The sequence below is a fragment of the Homalodisca vitripennis genome, unplaced genomic scaffold (genome assembly GCF_021130785.1).
Source record: "Homalodisca vitripennis isolate AUS2020 unplaced genomic scaffold, UT_GWSS_2.1 ScUCBcl_317;HRSCAF=2048, whole genome shotgun sequence".
NCBI lineage: Eukaryota > Metazoa > Arthropoda > Insecta > Hemiptera > Cicadellidae > Homalodisca > Homalodisca vitripennis.
In genome coordinates, this window is record NW_025776447.1 from 68,463 (window position 1) to 90,667 (window position 22,205).

At 31.0% G+C, this 22,205-nt stretch overlaps 1 long non-coding RNA gene across 3 annotated transcripts in view; it reads left to right on the forward strand.

Annotated features, from left to right (window-relative positions):
* The window catches only part of LOC124370576, an 82,169-nt gene that overhangs the window by 2,573 nt on the left and 57,391 nt on the right, over window positions 1-22,205 (forward strand). For 2 of the 3 annotated variants that reach the window (XR_006923196.1, XR_006923194.1), the window contains exon 2: window positions 14,157-14,277. This is a non-coding gene — a long non-coding RNA (uncharacterized LOC124370576). Of the gene's footprint in view, window positions 1-14,156; window positions 14,285-22,205 lie in introns of all 3 variants that reach the window. The other variant, XR_006923195.1, reaches the window with a different exon arrangement.

The window sequence follows — 22,205 nt, forward strand, 5'->3', positions numbered from 1 at the left end:
GTTAAATCACGCGTGCCGCTATCTAACGCAGACAATAAGCATGCACGATACAATAAATAATCTACATCCGTAAATTCTCACTCAGATGTTTTGAATTTTAAAGTATAAATACTTGAAAACGGCGACTAATTGTTTCAGAATATATATATATATATATATATATATATATATATATATATATATATATATATATATATATATATATATTTTAAAGATTATTACTAATTATATTTTTAATTTATAAATTTATTTAATCAACTGTACTGTTTCAAAGGTTGTGATAATAACTAAAAGGTATGTAGTGTAGTAGATGGAGCCCAAACAGCAATTAACTATAGCTAAATATACGGTAAAATAAGTAAATTATATTACTTCTGCTGTCCTACAGGTATTAAGTCAAATTCTTGAGTTGCTACAATCTAAACTCAAGGCCTAATTTTCAACATCAATATTCAGAGAGCATCTACAGCCATACATACAACACTACATCTAAGTTATATTCAATGAAAAATGTGATTTTTTGACTTATCCATTTTCAGAAATTTCCCATCAAAACGACAGAAGCTCAGCCGTGGTGTCAGGGTCATAGATCGGAACAAGACCGAAAATTTATGCTGCTAACATTGTCCGTATTAACTTGAAGTAAAACTAATCAGGATTCCACTCTACTGAACAATTTTTCGAAAGTATTAGATTTTAAAATTGTGTTTTCATGGTAACTAGGAATAATTATTGTTAGTTAAGAAATGGACCAATCCTGCAGCTAAGTATATAGTTGTATAAATACTAAGAAAAGATAGTGTAGATCTTTGCACTAGGATATGAAACGTTCAATGTGTACTTACGTAATGCTATGGTTTGTAAATAAAATAATATCAGTTCCTTGTGTTTTGGCCATCAAAAATATACATGTTTTTGTTTTGGAAACTTTTTCCTCAAAATCCGTGTTAATGCGCTGTTTTCCTATAAATAATTTGAGGGATAAATCAGGATTGAATTAAGACACATTCTGAATATATGTTTTTGATTGTTTAATCCAGATGTATAGGTTGGTTATAAATAAGGTACTTTGAATAAAGGTAGTTTGAACGTAAATGCGAATTATATAATACGCATTTGAAAGAAAAGGTTTTATTTTACATAGGATAAGTAAGAAAATATAATTATATAGATTTATCTTACCAGAGGAAAGATTTTCATTTCAAATTCTTTTCGTCTGTAAATTTCTTGTAAAAGTTATAATCACACAACGGCTGCAATTTAGTTATGTAGCTATTTAAAAAGTAATCTTACAATCCTTCTGTTAACTTTGATGTAGTATATTTCGAATTTAATTTTTCATTATTAAATAACGTCGTCTTTATCTTTATAAAATCGAGTTCAAATGTATAAAAAAATGTAATCGCATCATATAAATTAAGTACTAAATCATTTAATACTTTGTGAAAATTGTAATGAATTTTTGCACTTTTCGTCTAATTTGAAATAAAAATTAATTTATCTAACAAGGAGAGCCATGTTTTTATATCTCTATACAAATTCTCGGACAATTTTATTGAATTGGAGAAAATTAGATTTAAGTTCAATATTTAGTTGTCATTTATTTTGGGGGGAAATTATATAAGGTATATTAATTATAGACACATCTCTCTCCAAAGTTATTTTTTAAATTTTGTTCCAGCGTTAGTTTTTAATCTCGTTTGTATAGCCGTCCTCTTTGTACATAGAATGCTAAAAGAATAAATAGTGGGATTATTCCACTGGCACTGGCACGACCTATTTTGTAAATAGCTGGAGCAATATGTTTGGTTTATTTTATGTTGGCTATTATTTGTGTAAGCCCTTTTCTTGTTGTTCTATATCCTCTGTTTTCTATATTTGTGTTATTGTGTGTTTTTTTTAAATGGAAACAAATTTAATCCCAAGATACAACTGTACATTTCTGATCTTTGAGAGTACTCTATACCAATAATAGCTAGTAAAATGACAAACAATAACGCATTCTTCAGTAACATAAATATCCTGAGGTAATTAGTTTATAACTTTTCCAAATCTATAGTCTTTAAATACTTACTTCTATTTCTAAAACATTTATTTTAAACGTAGGCCAGTCTCCTAAATTAAATGTAAATTCTTCCCTATTGATTGCAATGAAATTTTCAACTGTTTTGATATTGTGCTTTTTAAAAACAATATAGAAGTGTACCTGTACATCGAGTAATTTTATGTTAAATAGGTTTTGAATAACAACTAAATATTAAGTAAATAAACGTATGTAATATCTTTAAAATATCAAACGGACCATAAAATTATATTTATGTTTAAAATTTGAATTTTTATAACTATAAATACGAAGGAGAAAGAAAAATCGTTGTTATCTTAATTTAAAAGTAATGACTAACTACATATTAAAATATCTCTGTTTACTCAAAATCGTTTTATTTATATTACAATACCTTTGAGCACGCCATATATTCTTTACTCGACAACATACAACATGAGGCATGTTACGGGTATTGTTACGGAAGTTTTAATTTTGTTGGTTTTGTGATGGGAAATTTAAAACGTAAAGTTATAATTATTATTTTCAGAGGTACTATTATCCAAATTTTGTTTATATATTTAAAACAATAATGTGATTGTTTTAATAACCTACACACTCTCAAACATTTCCAAATTCTGTATCGGTTTTAATTATTTATTAAAGATAGTGATATTTAGTAAAAAGGTAGGTAACAGATTAAGATCGACGGGCTGACATAAATTCTAATTTTGCGATATCTTTCACCTTTCCACAAACTAACATTAAGTAAATCACAAGCCGAGTAACTTGTTCCTAACCACTGGTAGTGCATTAAAAGCGTGGCTACTACAGGATAGCAAGCCAAATTCAAGCCAATTTACTTGATACGAAATTGCATTATTCAATATTTTTTTAAAAATAAGGAAATGTAAATCGTAAATTTGAATTTATAAAATTTTACTATTAAAAATTTGCACAAGAACTGTGGCCTAAGATCAAATAGTGTAAAATCTAAATTTTAATTTTCTAGTATATTAAAAGTGAAATATTATGAGAAATAAGATTTAATACAGTTATAATTTAATTATTTAATTTAAAACAGAACATTATTATACTTTTCATGTTTACTGCAAATTATTCATAAATTTAATAAATGTAATATTGAACATTTCTTATAAATATTTGCTTATGGCTGAGACAAAAAGAATTCAAACATAGTCATAGACTCTACTATAAAACTGTTACTTAGATTATACTATGTTCTACAAAGTTTAAAATTACAGTTTACAAACTTTTAGAGAAATTTTAAAAATTTCTAGATGAAATGAATTATATAATGTCTTTATTAGAGGCGAAGTTACGACTATAAGGTCCTCTCTACCACTTGAGTAGTATTTAGAAACATTTTGTGTACAAGAACTACGTAAATATCACAATGAATGGAGTTTTGTTTCAAGATTTTGATAATAATTATTGATTATAATTTATTGATTATAATTATAATTAGTTAGTATATGAACTCTTACAAGTATTTATATGAGTAATGAAATATTGTGAGGTATCATTCCATTAAATCAATTTAAATAGAATGTGCCATGTAAATTCCTTGTAAACACACATTTTTGGCTGATCTTCAGTTAAAGCTATAAATATGGCTCGAAGAATTTAATTTCTGTCTGTCTATCTATCTGCTTTCTGTCCACACATTTCGGAAACAAAACAACTACAGAGTTGAATATTACCATTAAGCTTCATTTCTACTAGAGCAAAACTGAGTTCAATAATTGTTGTATGACTCTCAATGGAATTGAAAAAAACACAATGAAAAAATTTAATGAATTAAATGGGAAAATATCTAGAGAAAGATTTCATTCCCAGACTTTTAATTGTGAAAGCAATTTAATTTTTGCATTGGCGAGAACGTGTTCGAATATGGTGAATTTCCAACCATGCCATTTAACTAAACGTAATGTTTGAGTCAATACCTTGTCTTTCTATCTATCCGCTCGCAGGACACCTCCTGAATTATATTAGTTACGGTATAGATCAGACATTGTGCATACGATCTCAGAAAAGGTGGTTACCCGAAAATGGTGTGATGCTTTCCTACATTTTATAATTAGGAAACGATAAGTACTTAAAACCCAATGTATACTTCATTAATAGAATGTCTCCAGTGTGATTTCCCCGAGGAGCGGCGAGTTCAGTGCTCAATTAATAGCTGGAGTTCTGTCACATATCGCTGTCAGGGCATACACCTGGCACCGGCCTTACTGTCACGTCACTTTGCTGTCTGGTTAATTAACCTTTTCTCTATGTATCATTGACCCAAAAAGGATCATTCTCTAATAAAAAAATATTGTATAAAAAACTTTTTAAAATTAGTTTAAGAATTTATTTGTGTATTTTGAACAAATTCTATAGTTACATCGTGTCTTAAAAATAGTTATATCAATATAATTATATTGAATAAAAATATAAAACGTAATTTTTATTGAGGAAATTGATAAACTTTTCTCGGTAATTTAATTCAAAATCTCGGATAAGAAATTTTGAGAGTATTTTTTTAAGTACTGCAACCAACTTTTAATGAGAAAATTATTTTTGAATGTTAAACAGACATCCTTTTGTAATAAATTAACCTAATAGAGGAAAAGTAGAACAAATTTTAATTACTGAACGTAAAATTAGAGGCTTTTAAAGTAGGAAATAATTTATAGGCTACTTTGAAATTAAGCAACATATAACATTTTTTAATTTGTATATGACCTATACGTAAAATAGGCAAAAAGATGCTTTATTTTAATTTTCTCTAAGAAAACAAATTTTTTAACGGGTTGATTCTAGAATTTTAATTCCTTATATAATAGGATTTTCATAATAAATTGTAAACTAAACAAAATATATCTTTAATCTCTGAATCTATAACTCATATATGTGCTTTAAAATTACAAATTTTGTCTTCAGTATATTTTCTTTAGAATTTCGTATGAAATAGGCTTATTGTCTTACTTTAAACACCTATAATTTCACGTAGAGATACAAATGTATAAACCTTCAGTAAGTTATCTAAATTAATTGAACATGGAAAAATTCCAAATCCAAAATCGTGTTGCACTCTAAATCTGCAGGTCTTTTGATTAAATGTTTTTGCTTGAAATTAATTTTAAACGTTTGCTTCGAATTAAATAAACTTTGTACAAAACGTCGTTATCTATGATTTGAGATTAAGTTATATACATTTGTATACATTTTATTTGGACAATATTTAGCTAGAATAAATAGCTATTAGTAACGTAAAAAATGCGAAAATATAATTTAATAGGTACAATACTAATATCTCATATTTTATGATAAAACAGTTTAATGTTCTACGAGACATACATTAGGAAAACCAAAACGGATAATTAAATATGTTACATGTCATGAATGATATGTCTTAATCTATATTAATTAATATTTCTAAAACTTACCTCTCCCCCGCTTATTCAACTCATTCTTCAGTTAAATTATTAAATCTGAACCACCGTATGAAGTTGTTTGAGCCAGCTTTGAGTAGACCAAATAAATTGGAAGCACAGCTATAGAATATCGTCCGCATCAGAACTGTACGTGATAGATATTGTTTACTGTATACATTTGAGCAATTAAGAAGTACAGTACTACCATTTTTTTATTCAATTTTTTCCTTTTATATACGGAACATTGCATTCCTCCCCCCCCCCTCCATGGTACTGGGTATAGCAGAGTGATTTTCGTCATTCAGTTCCAATGGCTACAGTTTGTTAGGATATGAAGTGTAAATTTATTGAAAACATGTGATTTTTGTAAACAAATATCAAGTATAAAATGTTGTCATAATATTAATGTTTTCAGTAACTGCAAAATAAGAGTGTATAGTGAATTTAAGTAATATTCTTAACCGACCTGAAATTCAGAGAGCGTTTATATTTTGAAATGATTTATCTCTTTGAGGTAAATGCACTTCTTTATTAATGGTGTGAATAAATAATTTACTGAATAATATAGAATAAATGTAGTGAAATCCAAGGCTGACTTTGATGCGTTTCAGCAACTAGACAATGACATAATTAATGCTGTGCTAGAATCCAATAGACCAGAAGAAATGTAATAAAATGAAATTATGCAAGCCCATGAGTCCAAGACTACATTTTACATTGTGAGTATTTCTACTAATAATGCTATTAACAAAAACAATGATAAATGTTCAGCTATAGGTCGTCAGCGTACTGAAATTGCAACTTAATAGGTGTAAATGATAATTCAAATCACCCTTGCAATAACTAATTAAGTTTCGGGATGAAACATAAGACTGTGTATTGTTGTGGGGCACATTTTTTTAAAATTTATGAATATCGAAACATTGACAATGACATGATAAATGTAAGTATTCAAGTGACAGACACAACAGTTAAGCCAACAAATACGTTTATTTTGGCGTTACAGTGTGCAGGATAAGCCATGAATTTTATAAATGACAAATGTTGGCTTTATATTATAAAAGAAGTACTTTTTTAACTATCTAATATATTAAAATTTATAAAAACTTTTTATATAGTGAACAATGATTGAACAAAAATCTTTGGTTATATTAGGTTATAGTAGCACCACTTGAAGGTATACTCTGAGGTTTAAGTTAAATATAGAGTCCATTTAGAAAAAGGGAACTATTTTAGAGACATTTTAAACTTTATGCAGTGATTACGCTTGTCTTCATTACAAAATTAACTAACGGGATAGCCAGAAATAATTAAAACGTTTAAGCTCGATTACAAAATATGGGTATTTTACCAAAATTCAAATAGAAAATAATAAATTAAACCAAACCACAAATTAAACTTTCAGTATTTTCTCATAATTAACTACAACTATTACAATAACAGATACAAAAATGTGTCAACGATACATGATCATTGATGATGAAAAAAGAATTTTAAATCTCGAAGGGTGGTACAACAAGATGAATCCTATTTATAGATGATTTATTTAACTTAATATTTCATGTAACATATCTATGCACCTTATAGTTAAAGGCCTACGGAAACCATTTTATCTCGAAGTCTTTATCTTTTATACCTTAGTTAAAGGTATACGGAACATCTCGAATTATATAACTAGGTTCCCTAAGGCTACATGCAAGTCTATAGCGAATTCATTACACGTTACGTGTTACTCAGTTTTCTTAAAAATATGTATTTTAAGATATCTCCCGTGAATTTATTTCGAGCCAATCAGGAATTAAATGCCCTATCATCAACCTCTTCAAAGTTTAAAAGAATATATATTTTAGTCTATATTTCAGTTAGTTCTCAAAATATGCGGACAAATACTATTACTATTTATCCGCATACGACGTTGATTGATACATATATCAAATTAAAGGTCTCTTTTAGAAGAATACAATGCTGTCACTTAATTGTTTCATCTTTTAAAATTACACAGGTTTACAAGAAAGATAAACTGTAGGAACTGTTTTAAATGGCTTAATAATCATTTCTTAACTCGAGATAACAGGAAGTAAAATCTTGTAAATGAATATTAAAGCTAAGAAATATTTTTTTATTGCAGTTAGTGACTCTCTCCATGTGTAATATAGATGATGATCCGCAAGATTAAGATTCTCTTGTGCCACATATTTTATAAACCCTTTTCAAAAACCTCATATATTAATTGATTTTGACTCTTTTCTCAAAACTTCATTCCAGTTCTTTGTATATTTATACCTTGATTCGTGGCAACATTACGAAATATTAAAATAACTTTTGTGCGTATTAACTGTGTTGGTATTAAAATACAATTCTACTATATAATAATTTTAAAAAGTACTACTTATATAATTTTAAGATCCGGGTTTAAAGGTTGTAAAATCGTTCCTAGAAAGATATTTTTGCTGTGAAAATTAATAAAATAAAGTTATTGTTTATTTTCTGGTAATTGGCTATATAATTTTATTTGTATTATTGTAATCGTTTTCTTTCTTACTTGACAAAACAATATGAACAGCAAAATTATTCCCAATTTAATGCTGCACATAAGTGTATCTAGTATTAACTGAACCTTAAATTAAACCGAAGGAGATCAACGTCAGTAGAGGCAGGACAGCCAACTTGTCAGAACATGTTAGAGTGACCATGATGAACGGGACTACCGAGCCGTGCCGACAGTTAAACCTGGATTAATTATTTTCTTTCGTATTTGTTTCTAATAACCTATATTTTTACTTATACTAAATAATGTTCACAGTTATAGCACCAATTCTTAACCGTAAATTTGTTCTATATCTCTTATAGTGAACCCGAGATGGTAAATTACATAATAGATGTATATTAAAATTTATGTTTAAAAAGACCATTTTAATGAATTTCAATTTAGGGATTTACAATTTAGTTATAATAATCGTTTAAATTATTAAATAGTGAAAACTTTTTCTAATATTTATTCTCAAAACATAGGCATCTACAACACATCTAACAAAACCCAATGAGGAAACAACAATGATAAAATTTACAATATTTTCTGTTTAGAATAATCACTTCATTTCCATGATACGGCATGCCGCGGCTTTTATGGCCATTTCAATATATTGGCTAAAGTAAGGTATATATTTTTATTAATTTATTCGTCGTTTTATCTTTGCTATTGAGATACGTTTTAGGTTACCTATAAGACCAACATAAAGTTTCGATAACTCTCAACCAATTCCCACTGAGTGACATTTACCATAATTTGAAATACATCTATTCTATCTATGTCACGAAAAGATTCCAACATTATCATATAAAATGCTTTAAACACTGCACATTTAAGAACTAAAAATGAAACGATATATGCCTACTAGGCCATACTTCATATTTGGCCAGATCATCGGTAAACATAGCCATATAGTTAGTATTTGTAGCTAAACATATTGTAAGACCTTTAGTAGAGATCTCCGGAAAAATTATTAACCTTGACAACAAATTATAAACGAGGCGATAACAAACACACTTATTACATTTGCAGCATAACATTTCTTTGCCGCTGGGAACATTGACATTTTGATTACAACTTTACGTGTCACCATAGTCATATTCCACTCGGGACAAAGCCTCCTGCTTCCTTTTCAAGAACTGCAATATTAAATTTTTTAAATGACCATAAAAATCACTATTAAGATAGTAAGATAAAATTAATTTAACTCATGACCTGATAATTGGCGTGAGTAATTGTATTTATATACAGATTAAAAACTATTCTCTACAAACATATAATCAGCCATATAATCAACGTTATTGTGCCATTCTGAAATAACTATTGTAGTCAAACTTACAATAAAATTTTTAACTAGAACAATACATTACCTTGTGTATGTGTAGTGTGTGTATTAGTGTGAGAGGGGCGGCCTCCTGCCGCATTGACGATATCACCCTGTAAACAATCATTAAAAACAGCATATAATAATGTATCATTTTAAAACACAAAGTTCCAAAAATACATATAATTATAGTAATATACCTTAATTAAATAAATATTAATAATTTTAAGTATATTCATAGGACAAATATTTAAACATAAGTCTAATATAAGCAGATAAATTTAGTTACCTTAATATGTTGTGTAGTGGAGAATTGTTGTTCTAGTTAAATGTAGTTCTACACGCACTTTCTACACTTTCACACTTTTCCATTCAAGTTTTGCTAGTCAGTTAAACTTGTGAAATGATAATATGTAATCCAAATTCTAAACTCTAAAGCTTATAGTATTTGCGTTTGTTTACGTATTCATAATAGATTAAGTAACAGGATATCCAGATCAAAATAACTGTAGGTCAGTGTCTGCTTGCATTAAAAATAATGAAAAGGATGTGCATTTGAATAAAGCTCCAATAATAAAGCAATTACAAACAATTTAAACAAATTATAGGTTTTTAACTTCCCCTATTTGCACATAATATATAAAACTGTTGTACAACCGACAAGATACAATTTTATCGATACATGACCGCGCCCATTTGAGGTTTGTTAAAAGGGTTTTACACAAATACAAAAACTATTTCAATTTGTCTTGATCCATTTCATATTGCATATAACTTATCTATACATACACTTTAAAGTTATAAGGCAGTAGTATTGTATATATTGTATACCACGGATCACGTAACTAGCTTCGCTAGTTCAAACTTTCAAGTGTAAAGCAAATTCATTTAGGGACCAAGAGCTAAGTAGCACAACGTATGTGGCATATTATAAAATCTCCTATAATAGATAATGTCCTTAAAATTTACTAGAGGAATTTAGCAATGTTAAACATCTGTGAAGAAACATTATGTAGGCCAGTGAAAAAGTAAGTTGCGAAGTTTATATATTAAAATGCAAATTAGATTTCCTTCCAGATTACAATCCAAGCCGGATAGGCAGGGATAAGATCAAATCAGATAGAATGAAATAAAGCATCACATAATAGAACCTGTTCTTGTTTTATAAACATTTATAATTTCTAAATTGAATTATAAAACACATTAAAATCTCAAATGATAACATATACCGGTAATTTCCTTACCTTATATTCATATTATATTTTGTATAAACTAGTTTTATAGTTAAATCCTATGATCGAAATATTTTTATTGTTGATCAATAAAACTATGAGTAACACCGCGAGTAAATGGGTTATGCCAGCATAATAAATCATCGTATGGTATTCAATAGAAGATCATATTTTCACGTTTATTGAAATTCAACACTGAAAATTCAAACATTACTTGAACTGCACACAGATAACATGCACTGAAAATGAAATCACAATAAAAGTTTCGTGGATTCATAGGTATAAGTATGTGTCAGTATGTCGTGTGATGTAAGATATAGTAGCGTAAAATAAAAATAAATATACATACCTATAATAATAATGAGTTACATGAAACTAATATATATTGATCTGCTAATGCAGTCTCGGTCAGACTATATACACACCATTGCCTGGCCATGACCATTATCCAATACATTAATGGTACACAGTAAAGGTAATCGGGTAAATAATGTCTTGATTGGGAAAGGAAGGTAGCAAAAATAAATTCAATTATAAATAATTTGATAGTAGTAATTGACAAGGTAGTATAAATCAGAGTAATATTATTAGAGTTATATTATAAGACTAGTGTACTAAATAAGTCATAAAATAAAGTGGTAACTTTCATTACCAAAAAGCAAGATATAGCTTATTACAAAAATTGTATCAAGTTGTTTGGTCTTAGCTAATGCATAATATAATTTCCTAATTTTTAATTTAATTTAGACAATGGCAAATAGAAACATCTCTCTGACGTAGTTCGAAGCATGTGGGTGTCATGTCAAACATAAAAACTGATGATGACTTTTTTCAATAACTTTACTTTTGCTCTCTGTGGAACTATAAACTGTATAAGATTGCTCTCTGAGTGTGAAACCTCACCTCTGGATTAAAGTGGATCTATAGTGGAACTTCCTCAACGGAATAGTCAAGGGTTCAGGACTACTGAGTAGCCAGTGGTATGTCAAAACAATGAATACATTTAAATTTTAAATTAATACAAATATTTATAAGTGCGACACGTGCTTACAAAAAGATATAAAAGATCATTGACGAACTAATTTGAGTTTTCTTAGAGGTATATAGCTTAGGATGAATTAAACTTACCACTGTCAGGCCACTTCCAAGAAATTTACATCAAATATTCTAATAATTGAACGAAGAATTTCAAGTCGCCAGCAATTGAGAGCTCCAAGGGGAAGCAGACGGACGTAAGACCAGACCACATTATATACCTTCTTATCGTCCTTACAGGAGGCTGAACTTTCAATTTTCTCAGTTTCCGAGGGCTCTGGTCAGGAACTGGATCTCTCTCTCTCTCTCTCTCTCTCTCTCTCTCTCTCTCTCTCTCTCTCTCTCTCTCTCTCTCTCTCTCTCTCTCTCTCTCTCTCTTATATGAAAACGTTATATAAATAATTGAACTAATATAAAAGTGTTATGTTTAAATTCTACTTTGTATTCATGGAAACTTGTGCAACTTAGTTGATTGTTGTTCAGCTGTGTCATTCACAATGTTTACTGTTTATGTGAAAAATTGGACGTCATAACCTAGTCGAGAGGCATTTTTATTGTTCGATTTAAACAATTAACCAAATACGAGTGTTTTATACTACCTTGCTTTATCGTGTCTGTAAGTTATAACGTTTTTACGTAACTTTATATGGAATTCGGAACATTGTAAGTTGGTTTCTGGGAACTTTGCCGGAGAACAGTTGGTGCCTTACAGTTAACTTTGACTTATATATATTGTAATATATTGTAAGACTATGCGTCCCAGTTTTGTTTTCAATATTATTGCTTACGGGAAGAAGGATATTGCGGAAATTAGCCGGGATAAGTTCTAAGGTAAGGTAGTATACATAGTGTGACATTTAAGTTTTTTTGTGTATTGTTAGGACGTAATTGTTTTTATATGTAGAATTAAAAAATGTGCAATCTTGGTGCGTTTTTTCTAGGAGGGTAATTTTTCCAGTACATTAAAAAAATTAATATCCAAGAGGGTAATTTGTCTAGTACGCCACACCATGTGTTGCGTAACAGGCTTTGTTAGTGTTGTATGCACATCCGTAGCTTATTTCATTCTCGATACGTCCCGTGGACAGATAGACAGGCAAACAATCGTACAGAAAACAATTATTTTACATCTCTCGGCAGGCTTCAAAATAATTAATTGCGTCATACTACTGAGTCCTGTTGCTTCAATAACAATTAGCTGAATTTCATGGTTGAACATGCATTAACATAGACGCCATTCCTATTTAAACATTAAGTTTGTGCTAGATATAAAGCCCACAGGTTTTCGTTATATCTCGCCATGTATTACATTCATATTTTTCTGCATTGAATTAGATTTTATAACAGTGTTCAAATAATAACAGTTCCGATGAAGTAGAGAGAGAGTACAACAGCGTAAGATTGGGCTGAAATAAAATATTGTTAAAGATATTTAGCATTGACGTTTCATTCTGTAACTTTTATTTCTACATACAATCCAAAAATAAAAAAAATAATAAATCTGATATGATTGTACTAAGGTTTATATATATTTATTCTGCTGTTTGAGTAAACAAAATGTGTAGTAAACAATAATTAAATACACATCTATTATAAGTAAATGATGTAACTAAAATAATTTGGTATAATTTTCGTTACCAATCAACGATCCTAGTTTTTGTCCCAAATAGGTTTTTTAAATTTTATATTTTTAGAAAGTTCGTATAATTGTAATAATTATTTAACAAAATTTTCAGGACCTATTGAATATTACTTAAAATATATCTAGTTAGTGTTCTGTTGCAAGTCGTTTTCATATGATCGTGTTTGAGAGTATATAATTCTTAGACTTATATAAGTAATAAAACTGGTACAAAGTTGAGACTATTGTGGAGGGCGACAGCGAGATAGCCTTGAGGTTACGGTAGTCCGTTACATGATAAATCGACACCTCTGGTCTAGTTGGCAGAGACTTCACATTACGATATCTTACCAAAATATTATATAGTTTCCTTCTCTAAACGTCGAAGTATAGCCTCCGAGATCCGTGATGCTCATGAGTAAAAACCGTCTTCGTTTTCTTTTTGTATTTTATCCAGGCTCAGATTTCGTGAGTTACAAAGGCTTATGCGAATTGTTCCATCTGTACGGCAAATATTTTTAACGATTCATAAAAATATCCCAACATCATATTTGTATATTTTATATTAATGTATGTGAAGATTTTAGTTCAATAAAATAAACAATAGTATTTGTTATATATGATCTTTTTAGGTAGATATTTTAATGTGTGGTACAAATAAAAAACATAATTTTGTGTTACATTGATTAATTAATGTACTATAACAAATTACGATATTATGGCTTGCTAGATAGGGATCAAGACATTTCTCCCGAGGCATGAGATCCCATAACGCTCCACATGAAAGAGTGTCACTTTTCGCTGTGAAGGAGGAGTGTACTGTCACCCAAAGGAATGTCTTTATTTGGTCATTGGTTACCATCCAATTTGCATTTTGTACTGGTTCCTTTGTTCACAAGATGTACTGATTGAAAAATCGTTCTGTCGTAGGTAGTGCTGTGTACAAGTGGACTGCGCTGCTTCAGTTGGAATTTCACGCCATCCAGATCCAGAAATATAATCCTGTACACGATTCCTAACTCTTTGTTGTTGTGACTTCTTTATCCCCTAGGTATCAGGTGACAATTTTTATCAAAATATTATAATTGATATCTATTAAAAAAAAACTAAATTTCTTAAATTTCCTACCATCTTGTGAATATCACAGAAATTAAAAAAACTCAATATTCGTTATAGGGAAAGTTCAATGGTTACTGAAGGTAGGTAATCGCTTACAGCAAGAATATTTGTTGCAATATAATACCTACTGGTAGTATAAAAAGTAAGTTAAAGACAGAACTAATATTTTTATAGCTGAACTATTGCACTACCTAAAATCTAACCTGTATAATAGTTTTAGTTGGTTTTCAATACATGGTCTGTCAAAAAGTGGGTCCACACGTTTCGAAAACTAGACTAAAAATACCCGAAACATTTTTTATAAATAGGCGAGAACTAATTAAACTGTAACCAGTACCGTAGTTTATTTGTATATTCAATATGCTTGAGATAGCGGGAAGTTGCATTAACAGTGTTACTCATTAACAAAATCGCAAAAAAACACGTATAGGAAAGAAAGCTAACGATTCCTCAGACGTTGCCTTTAACAATATCACTATCTGCTTAATTTTAAATGGCCACCAGGCTGCAATGATGGTGTTTTAAAATTGCTTTATTTTTCTTAACGCTTTGATATTTTAATCTGATCATAAAACCTTCAATCGTATTTTTATATTATTTATACCACTAACTTTTACTTCAATTTTTTTCATTTAATCAACAAGAAATTGCAGATAAGATAATATAAAGAGTAATTCTACAAAATCTCTATTTCAGTATTACTTTGCTTTATAGAGAATAAATAAACAATCACCTGAAGAATTCCCTTAAAACTCGCGAATTTTGTAAAAACCGATCTCCAAGAGACAAAGAGAGCATCTCTTCAGTTGTTCTTGATGCTATTGTCTGAGGATTGGGTAGATAACAAACAGAGAACACCATCCGAACGACCCCATAGTTTACTTTAGAATACCTTTTGTATTTTATAAGTTGATACGCAGGAAATAAAGAGCGTGAGAGAGTGATTTAAAAATTGTTATAAAATCGATGTTGATACGCTCGTATTTTATTAGAATACGATGGCGTCTAGGAAAATATACGAATTAAAATAAAATCCTTCAGATTATATGAAACATATTTAAGTGCATTCTTTAACTATTCCGTTCAACCTGGTATGATGGTTGGAGATAATTTGGTCAGCCTAAATTTGATTATTATTATCAAATAGTATAACGTCGTTCCTCTTTTTATAGTCAACACGTGTGTTAAGCAGGGAGCGCGCCTAGTGACATGGTTATACTTGAAACTAAAATGGAAAATGGAAAGCCCTTCCTCGCTTGGCCACAGATCCTCTTGACGTGGGGTGTGAAGGTCAGCTTGGAGTCCAGGAGTACCCCCAGGTACTTGACTGAAGTCTTCCACGGTATGTCGTCGCCGTTGAGTGAAGGAGACGGCCGTCCCCTTGTCTCATTGTCCTCGTGAAGTTTATGGCTTCACATTTGTCAACGTTGACCTTGATCCTCCACTTTGTTAACCAGGGCTCCAGTAGGTGCAGCTGCCGCTGGATGTAGAACCCAGCCATCCTCAGGTTGGCAGAAGTGGCCGTGAGAAGCACATCGTCCGCATACAGGGAGAGCTGCACTCTCGGAGCGACCGGAAAGTCGTTTGTGTACCACAGGTACAGAATCGGGCCGAGGACTGAACCCTGTGGCACACTAGATGTCACTGGGCGGGTCGTGGAGGTGGATCGGGCAACGCTGACGGAGAAGTTCCGGAGTTGGAGATAGCTGCGGAGCAGCCGGAAAATCCTGCCAGGCAATGGAGACGATGACAGCTTGAAGAGCAGTCCCTCGTGCCACACCTTGTCGAAAGCTTTGCTTACGTCTATCGGGACCGAAGTGGAGTGGTGCTTCCTTCCTACAGCTCCGGTGATGTTGTTCAGGACTCTGCGAAGCTGAAGGGTGGTGGAGTGGCCGGTGCGGAAGCCGAATTTTTCTGTCCTGATAGACGTGAAGGACTCCTCAGGGAATCGCGCCAAGACGATCTTCTCCAGAATCAAGGAGAGCACAGGTAGGAGGGAGATCGGCCTGTGGTTCTCCGGGAAGAGAGGGTCCTTGCCGGGCTTGGGTATCATGATAACCTTGGCATCCTTCCAGGTGGTCGGGAAGTGAGCCAGGCGTAGGCATGAGTTGAAGATGCAGGTGATCGTGACGATCACCCAAGCCGGCAGGTTCTTCAATAATACGGGGTAAGCACTATATTCATATGTATTACTTAAATTGCAACCGAGAATAGAATAAACTGTTTTTATATAGGGCTTTGTTACATAAAATACTCTTTTCTTGTTTTAATCTACACGGACTACAATAATAATAAAAAAATTATATAATCTGAAACATTAAACGGTACAACCAAGTAATTATGCTGTAAAGTTTAATACGTCTTCGAAAGAATTTACGGATCTACATAATTCTCTTGTCGAGGAAGTGCATATTGTCTGCGGTAGACTGCAGCACACGTGATGTAACCTAAATAATTCAAATAAAAAACATAATAAGGGAGGGGAGTATTACATGTTAGAAGGGCGACGACCTGCCCAAGGACTGGCCCTAGTAATATGTAATGCTCTAACTTGGGTGCGCATAACAGTGTCACTGCATCCATTGCTATTGGTTCTAGTAACAGTGATGAATGCACGGCAATTGTTTTAAGCACAGGCAGTCCCAATCCCTGCCAATGTTGGTCGTTTTAAATGCTTAAATTAAAATTTTAATAGATTTATTTCACACGTTCTTTTCTATATAGATCGGGAATGTAACATATTATTTTATTGTTTTAGAATTTTCCCAATTGATAATTTTACTATGTGGTGTTTATGTGTTTTGAGGTTAAGAAATAGTTTTCGCTTAAAATATATGCTTAGTTTTCGTATCAATCAGGGGGATATATCGATAACAAATTAACCTACTGACTTGAAGTGCGTGCCCTTGTACCTCGTTTTATTCTTAGAGAAGCCGTTTCTGTAAATATAATATTAAAATATTATTATTTTTATACTTACTTGTTTATTGTATACTTCTAAATTCTGTTATAGAAGAAACGCCAAGTGCTCAATTATTCATTACCATTCTAATATCGCTTAGTGAGTTACAAAAAATGTACAAATTGTTGCACTCAACCAAGTATTTCATCACGAAGACTTTCTCCAGAGTGTTTTAAACAACAAAAAAATGGCAGACATAGTTTAGCACGCAATTAACATTACGTCACAAGCCTTACCTATTCCCTGCAAAATCTCTCAGATTTTATCCTTCCCCACTAGAGCAGAATTTTGGATGGACAAACATCTATTTCAATGTATACGAGAAATTTCTTCACTCTACCCGTGAAAAAGAGACGTTGGATTGACATCAGTGTGGGATTGCTAGTGATTCCTGGCTCATTTCCCAAGGTCTGGTAGCGTACTGACAGAGAATAGTGCATTTTATAGCTTGGTCCCGAACCTCCAGTGACTCCAGCCATTTCGATTTTGGCTGCAGGAGCGCAGATGTGGACTTGACCGCGAGTCGGACTGGCGATTAAGGTAGTCATGTCGGTCTGCCTTGACGTAAGTCATTTCTTGCCTCAGTTTTTTAGTGACCTCATTTATCTTTGTCAACATCATGATTTTTAGTTTCTCCATCAAGACAATCTACATTGACAAAAATTACGTGCGTAAAAATGTCACTGGTAATTAGCATAGCCACGATGTTTTATCAAACTATAACAGATTGTTTTTCTTTAAATGATACTTCCATTAGACATCTGCAGAAACCTTCACCCACTTAGTTTAACTATATTTATCATATATACTAGCTTTTAATGTTTCAGTTCAAAAACAAAACTTAAACCTGTGCTATCTCTTGCTTAGGCCCAAAGTTCAACGTCTTAGACAACTTTGCTACCGGAACTTATATACATATATATTCACTTTACATCACTACAATATTATCTATGCTAAGTATTAGTTTATTAATTTACTAATTATGTTTTGCTTATTAATTTGAATTCGTGTTTCAGCATGCTATATTACTTATCTTCAATGCGAGATGACACAGTACCGTAAGTATTTAGGACAAATCAGGTGTAAATTTAATGCTATTCTGAAACTACAGTTTTAGTAAAATCTCAAGACTGTTATTAGACTCTTTTATAAGGTATTATAAATAAATCATCCTACTAATTAATGTCATATTTGTGATTCGAGTGTTTTGTTCTCATTGTTTTCATCAGGTGGCTTCGGTCCTGCGTTGGCTTGACGTCCCCTCTTTGACATTATCACGTAAAACTCTCCACGTGTGTTGCAAAACACACAAAGTATGAATGATGATTGAATGGAAAAGTTTAAAAGTGTGCGTGCGTGTAGAACTACATTTAACTACAACAATAATTCTCCACTACACAACATATTAAGGTAACTAAACTTATCTGCTATTCTTAGAATAAGGTTTATATATTTATCCGTGAATGCACTTAATAATAAAAATATTTATTTAATTAATTAATGTTTTTTTTAATTATATTGGTTTTGGGAACTGTATGTTTTACTATGATACACTATTATATGCTGTTTTTTTTTTAATTGTTACAGGGTGATGCGGCCAATGCGGCAGGAAGTCGCCCCACTCACACGAATACACACACGACACATACAGAAGGTAATATATTGTTCTATTTTAATTATTTAAACTAATTTGGTTAAAATTGTTGTTTCCAAATGGCACACTTATATTAATTGGTTTAGTATATGTTTACATGATAATAGTTAATAATCTTAATATAATTAATATTCCTCATGACAGTAGTATTAATTTGGCAAATTAGATTGTAATATAAATGTTAATTACTACCATAAATGAGTAGTCCTCCATACTTCACTTGTAAACAAATGGCCTGTTTGGTTTATATTATTCCGTATTATTCAACTTAGTACAGATAATAATATTTTAGAATCACAGTGATTCAGTTTGCATATTTTTGTAATTTTTTATTTTGGGATTTCTTGAAATACAAATTAGGGCTCGTAACAAGTATGTAAGTTTCTGTCTCAAAATAATAGTGTGTATATATATATATATATATATATATTTTATTTATTTCCATTCCGGAAATTGGTTAAACGTTTAACACAAGAAATAATATAACAGTTAGGAATACATTTGGCCTCCTAAGAGTTTATTCAATACGTGAATGAAATTTCAGCAGATGTCGTGTAACACTTTTACAGTTTATAGATATTGTACGAAAGACATATTTGTGGGGCCATTAATTAAATTTTTTTATCTCTAACTTTTGCTATAGGACTGTTGTTATTTTTAAAATATATGAGGAAGTCTTTTATTTCTAAACCTATTTTGATTCAAGTAAATAAGTAGGTTTTAAGCTCAGTCTTTCAGTGATGAGCTAATTGTTTATATCTAACATAATGGAGCATATATTTAATATAACATTACTTAATTTGTCTCTTGTCCATAAGAATGTTATTTTATAGAATGAAATTCACTCAAGAGTTTACAATTGTTACGAAAACTCATATTGCAGTATTGGGATTCGTTATGCATCTTATACACACAATTTGTAATATCTACTTTTATATCGTCAGTTGCTTTTCTTGAACTAGTGAATATATATTTACATAAGTTCTGGTACCCAAGTTGTCTAAAACGTTGAACTTTGGATTCTAAGCTAGAGAGAGCACAGCTTTAAGTTTTGTTTTTGCACTGAAAAATTAAAAGTAATATGTATGATATATTTTAAACTAAGTGGTATTAAGGTTTCTTCAAATGTCTGATGGAAGTATCATTTAAAGGAAAACAATCTATTATTTTTTGATAAAACGTCGTGGCTATTCTAATTACCAGTGACATTTTTACGCAAGTAATTTTTGTCATTGTAGATTGTCTTGATGGAGAAAATAAAAACCATGATGTTGACAAAGATAAGTGAGGTTACTAAGACACTAAGGCAAGAAATGACTGACGTCAACGCAGACCGACATGAGTACCTTAATCGCCAGTCCGACTCGCGGTCCTCATCTTATTCGAGTTCCAGCAGCTGAAATCGAAATAGCGTGTGCTGGTGTCACTGGAAGTTCGGAGACCAAGCCAGAAAATGCACTATTCCCTGTCAGAACGCTGCCAAACCTCGGGAAACGAGCCGGGAATGACTAGCAATCCCACACTAATGTCAATCCACCGTCTCTTTATCACGGAAAGAGTGAAGAAACAGTCATTTCTTGTATACATTGGAATAGTGACGTTTGTCCATCCAAAATTCTGCTTTAATGGGGAAAGGTAAAACTTAAAAAATTTTGCAGGATATATTTCCACTGTCATCAAAGAGTCTCATGAACAAAAGGTGAAAATAGTCAGATGCTCTTCTGGATCTGTGACGTACAAAAGAAAAGGAGAAAAATTGTGTATTATTGTAATATTGACTTGCAATATGTAATATGACATGTGGTAATGTAGAGTGAATTGCATTGTAAACTGCTTATAAATAAGATAATTTTTATAAAAGATTTTTGGCTAGTATAGAAAGTTTCTGTACGTGAATGCAATTACTAATGATTTTTCACATGACAACTTAAACCAAAAATGTGTAAGTGGTTTCAATAATATGAAAAAATATATCTTTTCGATTAAATCATGCTATATTGAGATAATTATGAAAGCTATGTTATACATACGATATACTCTAATAACTAATCATGGAGAGAAGCAATAATAGGCCTCCTACTGAGGGGAGTAAACAATGTAACGCTTAGCTCAAAAATTACAATGTAACTTAGAAATTATTAAATTACTTTATATGAGAAACGCGCTGAATTCACAAATCCTAATATGATCATAAATTCAAGGCAAATAAAGTGCTTTATTCGTTTTTTTTTTTTGGTTATATTTGTTTAAATTCTGCTCAACATTTTATGTATACAACAGCAAAGTTCTATAAAGCATTTATTTGTATTTTCACTTCGGTAATTTTTAGAAACTCTACATACATTTACGTAATATGATGTACTCATACAAAGTTCACTGTATGCTCCGCAACAGACACTCTTGGAATTTTTGACAATAAGCAAGGCTTGTAACGTAATGTTAATTGCGTGCTAAACTATGTCTGCCATTGTTTTGTTGTTTAAAACACTCTGGAAAAAGTCTTCGTGATGAAATATATGGTTGAGTGCAATATTTTTTACATTTTTTTGTAATTCACTAAGCGATATTAGAACGCTAATTAATATTTGAGCACTTTGGAGTTTCTTCTATAACAAAATATAGAAGTATAGAATAAACGACTAAGTAAAACAATCCTAATATGTAAATATTATATTTGACGCAAACGTCTTCTCTAAGGATAGAACGAGGTATATCCAGTCAAGGACACGCACCTCAGGTCAGTAGGTTAATTTGTTATAGATATATCCTCCTGATTGATAGGCAAAGCTATTATTCAGTTAATTAAAATTCCAGTTTCTTATGAGTTCATGTTTAATTCAGTGTTAGTGTTCAAGTCCAGAAACCATTCGATCCAACCAGTTAACTTTAATATACCACAGATAAAGAGAGACTTACCTTAGAATACTTTCTTCTTTAAGATTCTAGAAAAATTACTTTTTGATTTTTTGTATATTTTTAACTGAGTAAAATGCTTCATTATCAAATGGCTTAATAAACGAGATTATATTTTATTTAGTCGGCACGTTTGTAATAAAATCCATTAAAAATGTGTGAAAAGTGTTAATTACCACCGATTTATAATACAGCCTCATTTCAATTCCTCAATTCAATAAACGTTTCTATTTATAATATTATTCCGCAAAAGTTTCATACTTTTGTATCGCCTCTTAAGTAATGCGTTCAATAACGTGTGAAGAATCAACTAAATCTTTTCACTAAAAAT